The sequence below is a fragment of the Anguilla anguilla genome, chromosome 10 (genome assembly GCF_013347855.1).
Source record: "Anguilla anguilla isolate fAngAng1 chromosome 10, fAngAng1.pri, whole genome shotgun sequence".
NCBI classification, from domain to species: domain Eukaryota; kingdom Metazoa; phylum Chordata; class Actinopteri; order Anguilliformes; family Anguillidae; genus Anguilla; species Anguilla anguilla.
The window spans coordinates 42325363-42341159 of record NC_049210.1 but is presented as its reverse complement, the minus strand read 5'-3'; the positions used below and the strand labels follow the sequence as shown (position 1 = coordinate 42341159).

Here is a 15797-nt window from a genome sequence, read left to right as displayed (position 1 = left end):
AGTTGGGGGGGGAGGATGTTCACCATGGAAACACACCATGGCCTGCCTTCTACGGTGGGGTCGTGGCGGGGGGGGTGTGTCCTCAGGCCCATGGACAGCCAACCCCCCCCCCCCCCCCCCAAGTCTGGCTGGTGTACCCACAAAAACCCGTGGGGTGTTGGGGAAAATGTGTGGAGCTGGGATCCTTTTCCAAACAAAGCGTGCGCTTCACTGGAGGCCTAATGAAGGCTTTGCAGCACCTCAGAGAGCCTCAGGAGCGTTGGGCTTGTTTGCTGTGCCAACACGGCGTCGCCCTTACCTGCTTATTCCTTCCTTTATCTGTCTGGCGTGAGCTCTTTTAGCCGGCGGCTAACGGAGCGTTAGCGCGTTTTTAACGCTCTTACGCGCACCGTCCCGCGCTGTACAATACGCCAAAAAAAAGTCGAAATGGGATCAATGACTTATTTCATTACGGCTCGCATGAAGACGGGAAAAAACAAAATGGAAGACGTGACCTCTGGAGCTGCAGTGAATGAGAGCATCTGCTGAATCAGGATTAATTACCAAAACAGTCCCCTCAGTTTTTCTCTGATCAGCAGTGAAAGCTGGTTGCTGTTTAGTTTTGTAGTTGTTTTTTTTTGTTTTTTTTCTTCTTTGAGGGGGTCTTGTCCGGGATGGAGAATGCACAGGGGGGTGGTGGCCTGTGATCTCAATCTGCAGTCTTTTCCTCTTTGATTTTGGGAAGGATGGGGATCAGCAAAGATGATTGACAGCCAGTTTCGCTGTAGATTTTCAGAACGCAGCACAGTTATGTGGTTTAGATTGTTTGTTTCAGGCCACCGTAGGGTGCTTATCTCCAGGGTATAGAGAGAGAGAGAGAAAGGAAATGTGTGAAAAATAATTTATGAAACAAAAAACTACTTTCTCTGTACAATTACATTGAATGAATGAATGAATAAATAAATAAAGTTTTTAAAAAAGACATTAAATTTAACAAAAAAAACAAGAAAAAGAAGAAAAGGAAAGAAGGAAAAATGAAAAATCATACTGGAAAAAAGGGAGAGAGAGAGAGCGCTTCGGTGTGAGAGTTTTTTCCGTGAACATCCTCCAACACAAGCTGGCAGGACGGCTGTTGGCGGTGGGCGAGGTTCGGCGTCTCTGGGTCCGTCTCCAGCGCACCCCGTGGCTTTCTGGAGGAGCCAGGCCCTCTCCGGGCGGGACAAACCTCGCTGGCCCTGCGTCTGAGGTCCCGCGCGGTCCCGCCGGCACCCGGGATCCCGCCATCCCGCCATCCCGCCAAGCGGTGGCCCTGCCGCCCTCAGAAAGGGCCCGCCTTCACTTCCTCTGAAGAGGTGCATGCTGGGAGGTTCGGTTTCAGCAGAACTGGCTTTTTTTTCGGAAAAGTAAAAGGGGGTGTAAGCAGCTGTCTGAGCGTCCCGTTGTGATTTCACCATGGCTGTACAATCCCCACTGGCTGCTTTTCTGCCACTGATTACGCCTTTATTTATTTATTTATTTATTTTATTAATTAATTTAACACAGGCTGGTCTCTGGACAGCATCTTTAATTGTTTACCGTGCGAAGTGTTTTGAGAGCCAATCAGATGACTGGCAAATCCCAGCTCACTTTCGTTGACCAAATGGGGCAATTACTCAGGAGTGACTAGCGGGTGTATTTCTGCAGTTACGGGTAATTAAGCTAATCAAATAATGCAAATGAGACAGGTCGGTTACTTAAAAAAAATAATTAACGGTATTTTAGATATGAATTTCAGACACATATTCGGATACAAGTTATGAAAAGCCTGGCTTAATTAAGAGGCATATTTCTGTTGATATGCTGGTCTGCTGTGGAGAGCAAAATATTTTGATTGGTTTGATTGGACTAGTCAGTGATTGACAGCTCGTTGTGGCTACACCCACTGTGCAGTTCAAGAAATCTCACCCTCCAGTTGCTAACGTTGTGTTCCAAAAAGCCCACACACATCCTTACAGTAGCTAACCACGCAAAGTCGATATCCTAACAAGTGAATAATGGCAAACTGTTTTTGGAAGGCTACCAAGACGGGCGGTTTCCGTCAGTTAGCATTGCATGCGAGGGGTGTCCTTTCCGAAACACTTTAATTAGAGAACACAAACAAATGACACCATTACCCAGCAGACCCTGCAGTTTCTCAGCCGCTAATTGATTTAGCTTTATTTACCAAAAACATTTGCCATCAAGCAAATGTTTGGACAAGGTCCTGAGTATGGCTACCGGCATTTATCTTTTTTTATTTTTTTCTCCCCCAGACAGGAGAACGGCGAACGTCTGTGTTCACGATTTTGTTAGTTGTCGGAGGTTTAATGCGAGACATCAATCGGGGTAATTATGACACGGTTTCAGTCCTCTCCAGGGTCCAATCTGTTCAAACTGTAGTGTTTGACAAGTGAGATAAAATGAATGTTGGAGGAAAAAAAAAACATTCATAAGCACGCGGGGGAAAGTGGTTGCATTTCAGGGCGTCAAGGGAAATTACATTACTGAACGCCTAGTGCATATTACTGTACAGCCTCGCTTCCTAAACCATATCTAACAATTTTATTATGCGTGTCAAAATGTAATCTGTGTTGTTCCTGTATATTTTAATGGACTGTTTTTTTGTATTGTGTTAAGCACTTTGTGTGAAGGGTGCTATATTAACTAAATTGATTAAACATAACAATAATAATAATCAGAATACTGGACCTTATAGTAGCCTAATTATTATCCTTAGACCCAAAGACAATTACTTAATAACTTAACCCCCTCTCCACTCACCCTCAATTTGCTGCCAAAAAAAAAAAAAAAAACCGCAACTGTGGTGCACTGTTGCATTGTGGGTAAGCCTTATTTACATTGAGTTGTTAAACCCGAGTACGTATTTCCACATTTACTGATTACTCCACCGTAGGAGAAAAAGAGTGGGGAATCTGGTTTTGTAATGATGGCTCTTTAATGGGGTCTACTGTAATGGGAGACCAGCTGTAATGGTCTCCCCCCCCCACGCAGGATACTGTTTTAGAGGAGCCCTTTAATGAGGCGAGACTTCACGCTCCTCCGTTTATACGGCTCTCGGCTCATTATTATTACTTATTTCTCAGAGGTTGGTCGTTTTCCTGGCGAAGCTGTTTTTTTTTTGTTTTTTTTCCCCCTCTTTTTCTTTTTTTTTGTAGTTTAATTCTCCCCTGTGGTCATGTCTATTTAGTTTTAATTCATCTTTTCTTCCTCTTTTTTATTTCCTGGGTGGAAGCAATAACTCTGCGAACGTTGAATAGGAACGGAGAGACCGTTAATAAATTACCGTGAATGAGTCGGGGGAAGGGGGGCGGAGTTTTGTTGTTTCGTTTTTTCCGTTTTTGGTTTTTTTTTTTCTCACCACCGCTGCGAAGACAAACATTTCCAAAAACATCCAGCTCCTTCAGGAACTGGAGACACATCCAAGTAAATAATTCTCAGGACTAGCCCCGCCCCCCAGGCCACAGGCATCCCAGCTGCTGTTGAAATGGCCTGAAACCTTCAAAGTGACCCCCCCTGTCCCTTAATTAAGGTATTAAGGTGTTCTTTAAATGTATATGCTTACTTTTTTTTTGGGGGGGGGGGGGGGGGGGGGGGGGTGTTTGTGTTTGTAGTCATATCAGTGGTTCATTCTTTTTTTGGAGAGAAAGGCCCTAAAAATTTGGGAACCCCAAAAGGGAACCAGAGGCAGCCACATTGGCAGAATAACAAACAGGATGTTGGTCTGTAGTTTCTCTCAGGCAAGACCCCAGTAGGCAGGGGTTCACACCACCCCCCCCCCCCTTCTTTTTTTTGGCGTGTATATATGTCTTGTTAATGGACTAGGTGCCAGTCCATTCTCATTGTGAGAGCTGAGAATGGCTGTAAAAGAGGCCAAATTAATCAAATTTCGGAACAGAATGGCCGCCACTTACCCCCCCCCCCCTTTACCCCCCCCCCCCTTCAGTTCGCTGGCAGGAGCAACACAGGGTGGATTATGTGAGGAGTGGGGGGGTTAATGGGAGGGGGGGGGGGCAAATCAAATTCTTGTGAAAAATACAGGGTTCAAGGAGGCAAGAGAAAACATGCCTCCCTCCCCCCCCCTCGCCATCACTGCTGAAAGAGAAACAAGCCTGTTGCCCTCCCCGCCCCCCCCCCCCCCCCCCCCACAAACACCCCCCATGGTGCCATTCCTACTGTGGCAGGGGTGTACTGCTGTGATTGTGAATGGTTTTTTTTCTTTTTTTTTTAAATTGAGGCTCGGGGGGGTTAAAGGTCACCTTGTAAGGGGCCAGATGATGTGCCTGCGACGGCCCCTGGGCAGCGCCATGAATATTCAGGAGGGAGGAGGAAAAATAAACAGTGTAAAGTATGCTCTCGGCTAAACCGCCACGGCTCTCTCTTTAGCATGCTAATACTCCCGCGCGTTCGCCCTCCTCCCCTTAGCGCGTCTAATGAAATACCTGCTCGTTTTCATGTGAATTAATTTGGGGCGAGCGGCGCTGTTCCTCTCCCGCTTTCGCCGCGAAGTCTCGGCGCGGCCCCCCCCCTGCTTTATATGCAATGGGGGGGGGGGGACATAACTAATTGTGTTCGAGAAGGAGGCTATTGTGCCCCCGCTTCCTGTACAGAGGGAATTAGCGCTGGTGTTTCTCGCTGGCTGCGAGGTCCCGGAGAGACCGGGGGTGGGGGGGGGGTAAACGCGGGCCCCTTTTGTTTCTCCGGGATTCCACGGCGTGACCCCGCGTTACGGCGAGCACCCCCCCCCCCCCCAAAAAAAACCCCGCCAAATGCGACGAGGTCACGTCACGGGCGGGGCGTCGTTGGAGGCGCCTGGCGGGTGCGAGTGGCGGGACAGCGTGGCGTACGCAGGATTCTGAGGCCTCCCCCCCCCCCACCCCCCCCGTGCGTGCGCTTCCTAAAATGCAGCGCTGGAAGAACACCGGCGTACTGTAAAGAGATTATGGGATGGCATCCCCGCCAGTTAACTGAGCGGGCAGCTATACTTACGCCGGGCACCCACTTGGCCCGCCGTGGGGTGTTAATCGCTCGCTGTTCGAAATTATAAAACCCAGACGTATGTGGCAGTTTTCAAATTTTCCTAAACGTTTTCCAAAGTGAATTTGAGGCCTTTTTTAAAAGAAAAAAAAATTGCTTCCAAGTTTAACGGACTGGCAGCCTTCTTCTGGGGTGTCGTATTTAATATAGTTCAGCGTTTAAAAGAGCACGTTTCCCCACATTCTTTTGTGGCTAATAAAATGAAATATGCGCGGTGGGGTTGTGGGGGGGCGAGGGGGGGGGGGGGGCGAAGCTCTGCCGACGTGCTGGGACTGCGGTCTCTGGCGCATGGCGGCTGGAAATACGAGCGGGGGGGAGCGCGTACGGCGGCGCAGAAAATGACAGGGTACCGCTAAATTAGGACATGTCATTTCGGAGCTGGGTACTTACCATGGCTCTCGGACGGGGGCCGAGCTCCAGCCTTAAGTCTCGGTTATTTAAGCTCGATGATTCCACGTCTGCTTGGGCGCGCTTTACGCGCTCGTGGACTCTGGAGGAGGCGCTCTGGGTGGGACGTCTTCAGTCATCGCTCCCCGGATTGAGGGTTTTTACCTGCTACGAAAAAATTCCCGTCCTTGCAGGCTAATGCGCTCCTGAAATTAGCGAGTTTAATAACAACACGAGGAGTGTTTTTTTTGTGTTGTTCCGTTGAAAATGCGCTTCTGTGACTGGCTGGGCCGTTGATCGATCGCTCAGTTTAATCAATGGCCCCTCCCCTGCCTCTTCACCAAAAAACAAGAAAAACGTCAAAATAAAGTTAGATGTACCCCTGTGTTACTACCGATGCAACTGAAATGAGCTGAGAAGGTGTATGTGTGTGTGTGTGTGTGTGTGTGTGTGTGTGCGTGTGTGTGTGTGTGTGTGCGTGTGCATGTATGTGTGTGTGTGTGTGTGCGTGCATGCGTATGTGTGTATGTGTGTGTGTGTGTGTGTGTGTGTGTGTGTGTGTGCGTGTGTGTGTGTGTGTGTGTGCGTGTGCATGTATGTGTGTGTGTGTGTGTGTGCGTGCATGCGTATGTGTGTATGTGTGTGTGTGTGTGTGTGTGTGTGTGTGTGTGTGTGCGTGTGTGTGTGTGTGTGTGCGTGTGCATGTATGTGTGTGTGTGTGTGTGTGCGTGCATGCGTATGTGTGTATGTGTGTGTGTGTGTGTGTGTGTGTGTGTGTGTGTGTGTGTATGTGTGTGTGTGTGTGTGTGTGTGTGTGTGTGTGTGTGTGTGTGTGTGAGTGTGTGTGTGTGTGTGTGTGTGTGTGTGTGTGTGTGTGTGTGTGTGTGTGTGTGTGTGTGTGTGTGTGTATGTGTGTGTGTGTGTGTGTGTGTGTGTGTGTGTGTGTGTGCGTGCATGCGTATGTGTGTGTGTGTGTGTGTGTGTGTGTGTGTGTGTGTGTGTGTGTAAGCTCGTGCTTCGGGCCGTTGGTGGGATTGTGGCTCCACGAAGGACGATTGCCTCTGTTCTCTCAGACGGTCAAAAAAACATAACAAATCCCAAATTATTCACACATGCTGAGCTGACAGTGCCCACGTCTGTGGGACAGGAACCCTGCTGTGTGCCCCGGACACACGCCGAAAAGTTTTCTGTGTCTGCTCCATCTTCAGTTAATAAATAAATACATACATATATATATAAGGACCCCGAAGGGCAGCTGGTGCTGATGAGAGGGGGACAGAAACTGTTGATTCAGTCTGTGTTACATTTAGATGAGAAACGCAAACACTGAGGCTGCACCACTCAGCACCAGGCCGAGCCTCTCCCGCGTGTGTGCGCGTGTGTGTGTGTGCCTGTGTGTGTGTGTGTGTGCCTGTGTGTGCATGTGAATGTCACGAATGTTACAGAAAATCTTATTCAGAGATGTTGCTTTAAGCGGGAAAAATCTAAAGCCTCGGCTGGAACTTTGAAATGCGGGAAGAGAGTTTATTCAGTTTTACACGTGACCTGATATGACTGGTGCGTTTTCTCCCGGGGAGACGGGGGGAGGCGGGAGGGGGGCAGTGGGGGGGGGGGGGGTTTGTGGCAGCGGGGCGGGGCTCCTGCTGGCTGCTAATGCTGTTGGGTATAGCATCGGTCGTTCATCATCGCGCAGTGTAATGGGGTTCACAGCCGTTTGCTCCCGCAGCATGCCCCCCCCCCCCCCCGCGTCTCCCCAGCGCATGTTTTTTTTTTTCGGCGGTGAAACCCGGGGATCAGCGTTGATGGGGGTTTGCAGCCGGAACCACTGATGAGCCGTCACTTCTGCATTATTCATGCACTGCCATGGCAACCCTCAGGATAACTGCGAAAAAAGTTTTTTGTTTTTGGTACAAAAAAAGGGGGAGTAACACACACACACACACACTCACTTTCCAGCTGACAGCACATATGCCGCACCGATAACAAATCCCGTTCGAGGACAAATGACGCAAGTTTGAAAAGGACCGATGTGTGTCGAGCTGCGCACAAAAAAAAAAATGAAAAAAAAAAAACCAAAAGCTGTTGGCGTCTCCTGAAGCTGGTTATTAGCGGACGATTTCCGCTCGGATGTGGCGCGGAAAAGCGAGGATCCGTTCATAAAACCGCCTGAAAGGAGCGACGCGGGACGGGCGGATGGTACGATGACGCGTAGCGACAGATGCAACGCAGAATTCGGTTTCTCAAGGAGCTGCTTTTTTTGTGTCTGCCGATCAAAACGGGCACAAAACGAAATCGGGCAAAACGACAGGCCTACGAGCGAGAAGAGCTAATGCTAGCCTGCGGTGTTTTGGTGCCTCGTAGACGCCATCCACTGGATTAATTCAAAACGCCAAGTCGTCTTAAGGGACACTTAAGGACCCACTGAATGAAGAAATGTAAAACAGAAATATAATTAGCTAAAGACATTTGATTGGATATTGAATGATTGACAAGGTGACACTTTGATGCTAACTTTGAGTTAACATCTAAAGCCATCTTTAGGGAAGAAAGTTGTTGTACTTTATTAAATATGGAATATCTTTTTCCTGAAGATGGCTTTTGCAGTTTTTATTCAATTCAGGGAAGCGGCGGATTTCTCCAACAGTTGTCAAATAAAGTATTACACAGACCATTAGCTCTATCAATAGGATTCCACTCTTAATTAAAGAGATCCAAATGGCTGTTTGCGAAACGATGGCGAAAAGTGGCTTCCAAAAAAACGCAGTGATTCATGTGTTTTTTTTTTTTTTTCTTCTTCCCAGCTGCCTCTGGGGGATGTTTTGACATGAATGCCTTCGCTAAGCGCCGCGCGGTTCTGATTACAAACCCCCCTCCCCCCCCCCGTTTGCTGACATTGGCTCGGAGCGGCGGTGTCGAACCCGGACGCTCCGATCGCACGTCCAGCGGCGTGTAAATGCGACCATAAATGGCCGTCTCTGGTGTCCCCTCTGTCTTCTCGCGAAAACATTCTTGCCTAGATTTCCCGCGAGATTTTGTAAAGAAAGCCCGCCCCCCGCCCCCCCCCCCCCCCCTTTGTCTTAATCACGTTAGAACCGTGTTTCCAGAATTTCGGGGGGGGGGGGGGGGGAACAAATTTCTCGTTCGTCATCCGTTGCTCGTGTTCGCTTCCAGGCGGAGTGTGCGGTGGCCTGCACTGCAGTCGCCTGTTAAACTTATATAAAAAAAGCCCATCTGTGTGCGGCTGATCACATACGCGACTTTACGCGACCAAACACGTTTTACGATATCCTATTAACAGAATACAGAGCGGGCGGACCGTCGGCCACCGCGCGGGGCGTCGTCTTAAACTTGCCAGGCGATCCTGCTCGCCTATCGCGATGTGCGGCTCGAATGGGAAGTGGGGCGATTCTTAAACCTCCAGTAACCCTTTTTTGGCCTTTCTCCCGTTCCCACGTTTGTCCTTCTCCGCAAGCAAGCTTTTTTTTAAAAATTTGTCTGGGAGCGCTTCATCACCTGTCCATGCTTTCTTTGTCCCTCCATCTTTTGCTTTCCTCTTGCGTTCCCCCCCTTTTTTCAGTCTCTGGAGAGTCCATCTCCCCAAGACACCTGCATCGCTGCGCACACCTCCGCTAGGTGCTCTACTGTCTTTAAGGCCACCGCTTTTGTGTTCTCCGTGTTTTTTTCTTTATTTCCTTCGCACTCTCCCTCTCGTTTATAAAAGCATGCCCTTTTTCTGTCCCCCATGGGTTGTTTTCGGGACTAGGTCTGAACTCTGCTGGGGGGGACAATGTGGGGAAGGGCTTCTCTGCCACTTTTAGCTTAAACAAAAAAAAAAAAAACAGGAAAAATATTTTAGGCTGGTATTTTGAGTTACAAGCAAGCCTTGTGGGTTACACCCCCCCCTCCCCTCTTGCACCTAAATATTAATGAATTCCTGGGAAGGAGTGGGGGATTCAAGGCTGAGAAGTCAATTTACAAAGTCAATTAAAGGCAATTTAGTGGCCTTGCTATTGTTAGCATTATTAGCCTTCATGATGCTGTTAGTGCTTTTAGTTATTAGCATTATTGTGTGTGTGTGTGTGTGTGTGTGTGTGTGTGCAGTGCTGCGTTTTGCTGCTGTTGAGTTAGAGACAGGGAATGGGATGTGTGCACATGGTGTGAGGGATCTTCGCTGTCAGGGCTGGGTAGCTTGTTGATTGACGAGTGTTTTTGATTAAAATTATGAAAGGATAAAAAGTGCCCACCCAAGTAAAGAGAGAGATCTGGAGGGGGTCAGAGGTCTCAGCTTGCATGCGTGGGTTTGTGGGAGATGTAGTGCGAAGAGGATCGTATTGGACTATATTTCACTCCACAATTTATGATTTTTATTAAGAGAAAGGGGAGGGGGGGTCGATCGGTTTGTTTTAATGTTGAGCCAGTTACAACCCAATGTGCCTGTCCGTTCCCTTTTTTTCGGGGGGGGGGGGGGGAATTCAGACCAAAGTATTTTCCATTAACAGTAAATAAAACAAACTCGACTTTTTTCAGGCCTTGGTGAGCTGCCAAACAAATAAAATGGCTCCACTTCTCGTTTTAAATCTGTCAAACCTCAAAGCCTCTGCTGCTTCCCGTCCAGCTGCTGACTTTACCTCTGTTCCAGTTCTGCAACTCATAAAGGACAGGAACCATAAATCAGACACATCTGGACTTCCCTGCTAACTCCCTCTCTCTCTTTCCCTCCCTCTATCCTTCCCTCCCTCTCTTTCCCTCTCTCCCTCCCTCTATCTTTTACTCCCCTTTATGCCTCCACATCCTTTTTTTTTTTACATTTTCGTCTCTCAATCTTCTTCCCTCTCTCACTTTTATCTGTGTTTCATCACTCTCTTTATTGCCATAGCTCTAGCTTTCCATCTCACTCTCTTTTTTTCTTCTTCTCTTTTCTTTTCTTTCCTCTCTCTCTCTCTCGCGTCTGCTACGGCTGTCAGTCACTGAAACAGGGAGCCGTAGAGATTAGATGTGCTGTCTGATCCCCTGTAGGTGTATCACAACAGCACAACCACCCAGTGCAGAGATAACGGCTGCATTTGGTCTTGGTTTTGCATTTGGAGCGAGGGCTGCATTTGGACACAGGGAAACATTTGATCTGGGAGTCGCATTTGTCACAAGTGCTGAATTTGGAGTGAGTGAGTGAGTGAGTGAGTGTTGTATTTGGAGTAGTGACTGTTGATAGCCCCAATTTCTCCCTCTTCATGTAACACGCAAGATACTGGGAAAAAAGGGAGGGGTGTTTTATTAAATATTTTAAAACTAAAAGCAAATTGCCTTCCCTGACAAATGAAGAAAAGCTGCAAATCCTTATTGGGGAAGAGCCAGCAGCCCCGCCCCCCCTGGCCGATGTGTCTCGGCCTGTCAGAACCAGCCCAGCGCTGACTAATCAATAATAACAGCGTACAGGTACGCCGTGGAAGTACAGTGATTATACCATCCTAAAAGTATTTTTTTAATCTTTAAATTACCTTTAATTCGTTCTATTTGTGTATCTGTCGTTATTATATTTTGAGTGTTTTTTTCCCCTCTGGTTTCTCTCGTTTCTCTGGTTTCTATCGTTCTCTCGTTCTCTCATTTCTCTCGTTCTCTCGGGTCAGCTGGTTTCACACTTGTTTGCATCGTCTGTGCGCTGTGCTTTGGCACCGTCAACAACGGGCTTTTTAATGCCAATAAAGGGAAGTGGCCATTGAACTGAGAGAGACGGAGGGAGGAAAGGAGGGAGAGAGAGAGGGAGGGAGGAAGAGAAAGAACAGGTAAATGCGGGGGGGTGGGGGGGGGCGGGTGGGAATATCGACGCGGCTCTGAAGTCCCCGTCCCGACCCACAATGCCTTCTGTTCTGCCTCTCTCTCCACAGAAGGACACACTGGGACGAAAGAGAGAGAGAGAGGGGGAATAAAGGGGAAATGGAGAGACAGAGAGAGAACGGTCGTGTGTCATAACACATCGTAACTCTTCCCATGATCTCCCCCCCCCCCCCCCCCCCCACAGTGTAGCTGGGGATGGGGTGCGTTAGGTTTTTATTATTTTTTTTAGTGATAATTGCTAAGTACATCTCCCACCCGCACCCGCACCCCAGGGGGGTGATTTAGGACGACGTGTCCCTCGGTGCATGCCCCCCCCCCCCACCCCGGCCGCGGCGGTGGCCGTAATGCAGATGAGCAGCGCTCCGGGGGCTGGGTGGGGGGGTGATCAATAACGCGGAGTGCTGTCCATTTGGGTAATGGACATTCCTGTCATAACTGGCTGTCTCAGAGCTAAGTGCGCGGGGAGGCCAGAGATCACTTCATTATCTCACTCGTTCCTTTTCTCCTCCGGTGTAAGTGCATCGCGATACCAGAGGGCTCGCAGCTCGACTTTGCATTTTAATAGCCCCCTCTTCTCCGTCTGCTCTCTGTTCTTTCTCTCTCTCCTCTCCCTCCCCCTCTCTCTCTCTCTCTCTCTCACTCTCTCAGAGGGACAAGAAAAGCACCTTGCGAGCGTGTGTGTGTGTGTGTTGGTTGATTCTGCAGTTTGCTTTTTTTTCTTTTATGCTCGGGACAAACGTTTTTGGTGTGATGGGTCACAGGGGGCTTTGGGGTTGTTTATTGCTCATTTTAAATGGAGGACAAGGACGGGGAGAACGGTGATGGATGTCTGACAGGGATGATGTCATCTTTGTGCCGGTCAAAGGTCAGAGGTCGTGATACTTACGACTGGGCGTGGCACTGATGCACTCGCTAGTGAGTGACGGGGTTACTGTGAGCGCATGCGCTATCTAAGTGTATGTGTGTGTGTGTGTTTCTGTATAAGTGTGTGTGTGTGAGAGAGTGTTTCATTGTGTGTGTGTGTGTGTGTGTGTGTGTGTGTGTGTGTGAGCGACTTACAGTTCTCTCTGACCTCAGCTTAATCCCTGAGCCTCAGGCGTCTGCCGTTGTTCTGTAACTGAACAGGTTTTCCGTTGCCGTGTTTTCGGTGAGTGTAGATGGCGGTACGCCCTCTGTACCCCCCCCACCCCCCCCATACGGGGCATAGCGGAACAGATGACTGTTTTGTGTGCCGTGCGTGTAGCGCTGTGGGTCCCTGCACCGCGTACCATCCCACATCTCCCCGCTGATCTGTGCTGCTTCACAATGAAGACATTTACATCCCGCGAATCTCCAGGAGCGCTGCTCTTTTTCCTCCCTCTTTCCCTCCATCTCTCTTTATCTCCCTCTCTCTTTGGGCGACACCCACCCAATCCTGCCCCTCCCCCCCTCCTGCACCCCTACCCCCCCTAAACACCTGCACCCCAGGACAGGTAAAGCTGTGGGTAAGGCTTACACCCTAGGATGGTGGAATGGGTGTTTCAAAGGCCCACTGTGGCTGAGAGAGAAAGCAGGATCTGACTGTGTGTGTGTGTGTGTGTGTGTGTGTGTGTGTGTGTGTGTGTGTGTGTGTGTGAGAGAGAGAGTGTGTGTAGAGTATCTTTGTGTCTCTCATTATCTCCAGAGTGGTACTGAAGCGAGGGAGGGAGGGAGGGAGGGGGGGGCAGCTGGCAGGTGATTGGCAGGTCTATACGTGTGAACGGTGCTGCCGTGGCGACGGCGCCTTGTTCCGCCAAGCGGCGCGATAAGCGTCCCGCTCTCTCTGAGCGCGCTCAGACTGGCCCTGTCACAGCAACTGCCAATCAACTCTGTGAGCCTCTATGAGTTACTCTAAGCACTCAACACGCACTCACACACTCGCACACACACACGCACTCACAAGCGCACACGCACACTCACACACACACACTCACACACTCACAAACGCACACAAGCACACACACTCACACACACGCACACACACACACACACACACACACACACTCATAAACGCACACACGCACACACACACACACACACGCGCACACGCACACGCGCACACACACACACACACTCACAAACACACACACACACACACACACACACACTCATAAACGCACACACACACACACACACACACACTCATAAACGCACACACGCACACACACACTCACCAGCTCTGGGCCAAAGCACAGCCTGGAGCTCCGGGTTCGAATCCTGCCTCTCACCCTGTTACGGCCCTTTTGAGACGGTCTCTAAACTGCGGGCGGGGAATAGGGGGCCTGCAGCCCTGCCACTGTTCTCTATCACCCCGGCACTCTGGTTATCACACCTGACAAACAGCCAGAGGTCAGAGGTCACAGAGCACACAGAGCGGGAACAGTGGCCTGTTAGTTTTATCACACCACGCACGCTGTCTGAATTCACAGTTGTTCCTCCGTTCGTTCGTTCATCTGGTTGTTCATTCGTTCATTCATTCATCCATTCATACATCCATCCATTCATTCATTTATTCATTTGAAGTCTTTGCATATATTAGTTTTAGTGCTCAGCATTCTCATTAATGAGAGCCCCTTTTCCTATACAATGGAAGATGTTTTTTTAAGGGGCTCTTTATAAAGATTTCCCTGAATCTGAGTCGGTATTTGAAATGACAGTGTGTGAGGTCAGGTGGGGACTCACCTGTGCAGTGGCAGACAGGTGGTGTTGGGTTTCCGCCTGGCTGTCCGGGTGGCACAGGTGGGGGGTGTGGAGGGGGCGGGGGGGGGGGGAGGCTGTGGAAAGCAGTAATTGGGTCAGTTTCATTAGCCTAAATGTCTCCTGGCTCAGGTTCTCTCTACCAGACTGAGGCCTCTACTCAGCTCAGCTGCTTCTGGTGCTTTCAGGACTTTCAGGATCCAATGGCTGCACACCCCCCCGATAGTAACCCCCCCCCCTTCCCTCCCACAGTCAAGCCTCAAGCTACTGCTGACAGCCCCCCCCCCACTTCCACCACCCCCCGTCAATCACAGGGTGCATGCCATCCACCCTGTCAGTCTCTCAGTGTTCCCCCCCCCAGAGTTTAGAACCAAACACCAATTTAGACTGCCCCCCCTTCCCGCCACCCACTCACACTCCCTCCCCCAGGCACTGGAACACAGTGACCTAACTGAGCCAGTACCCAGAAAAATGTCTGAACCAAACACTCACACACACACACACACACACACACACACTCTCTCTCTCACACACACACACCCTTAACTGAAAACACAGATGTTTCGTTCTGTCGACTGTTCTCAGAGTGCCCAAGCCTCTGATGACTCAGAGGGACTGTTAACTGATCACACAGACAAAGGGCCGATCTTAACACTCAGATTAAATTAACTGAACTCCCAGGTAGTCTCTGAACCGAGCCCTCAAATTCAGTTTTAACTGAACACCCAGGTCACCTCTGAACATCCAAATAGCCTGTGAACTGAGCACACTAGTCAGAGACGCTCAGAGAGACTTAAGTAAACACGCAGGCGGATAGCTCAATTGAACGCTCAGAAATGCTGTTAACTAAATGCCCAGGTAGTCTCTGAATTGAATACTCATTGCAGACCCCACACTCTAAATGACTGAAGGCTGTACAGCGTTTGTCTCGTCGGGTTTGAATGTAGAAAGCAGTACTGCATCACATACCAGCAGAACACGTTAACAGAATGCACATGCACTCTCTCTGTACACCATCACACACGAACAGAACATGCTAAAGGCCAGCACACACCATACTCCGTCTGTACTGCATCACATACCAGCAGAACACGCTAACAGAATGCACATGCGCTCTCTCTGTACACCATCACACACGAACAGAACACGCTAACAGAATGCACATGCACTCTATCTGTACACCATCACACACGAACAGAACACGCTAACATAATGCACATGCGCTCTCTCTGTACACCATCACACATGAACAGAACACGCTAACAGAATGCACGTGCGCTCTCTCTGTACACCATCACACACGAACAGAACATGCTAAAGGCCAGCACACACCACACTCCGTCTGTACAGCATCACATACCAGCAGAACACGCTAACAGAATGCACATGCGCTCTCTCTGTACACCATCACACATGAACAGAACATGCTAAAGGCCAGCACACACCACACTCTCTCTGTACACCATCACACACGAACAGAACACGCTAACAGAATGCACGTGCGCTCTCTCTGTACACCATCACACATGAACAGAACATGCTAAAGGCCAGCACACACCACACTTCGTCTGTACAGCATCACGTACCAGCAGAACAGGCTAACAGAATGCACATGCACTCTATCTGTACACCGTCACACACAAACAGAACACGCTAAAAGGATGCAGAAACACACGACTACGGAAGTCACAGTCCATATCCTGGCCTCCATTTTCTTCGTCGGTCATTATCGGCTCAGAGCGAAGTTTTGCGCGGTCATCTTTATACGACGCGTCGCTCGTGAGGACAACCTGACCCCCCCCCCCAAACCG

General features: G+C 49.5%; 1 protein-coding gene across 2 annotated transcripts in view; it reads left to right on the top strand.

The window, feature by feature from the left end:
* Positions 1–15797, top strand: part of efna5b (ephrin-A5b) — a 101748-nt gene that overhangs the window by 40193 nt on the left and 45758 nt on the right. The window lies entirely within an intron of this gene.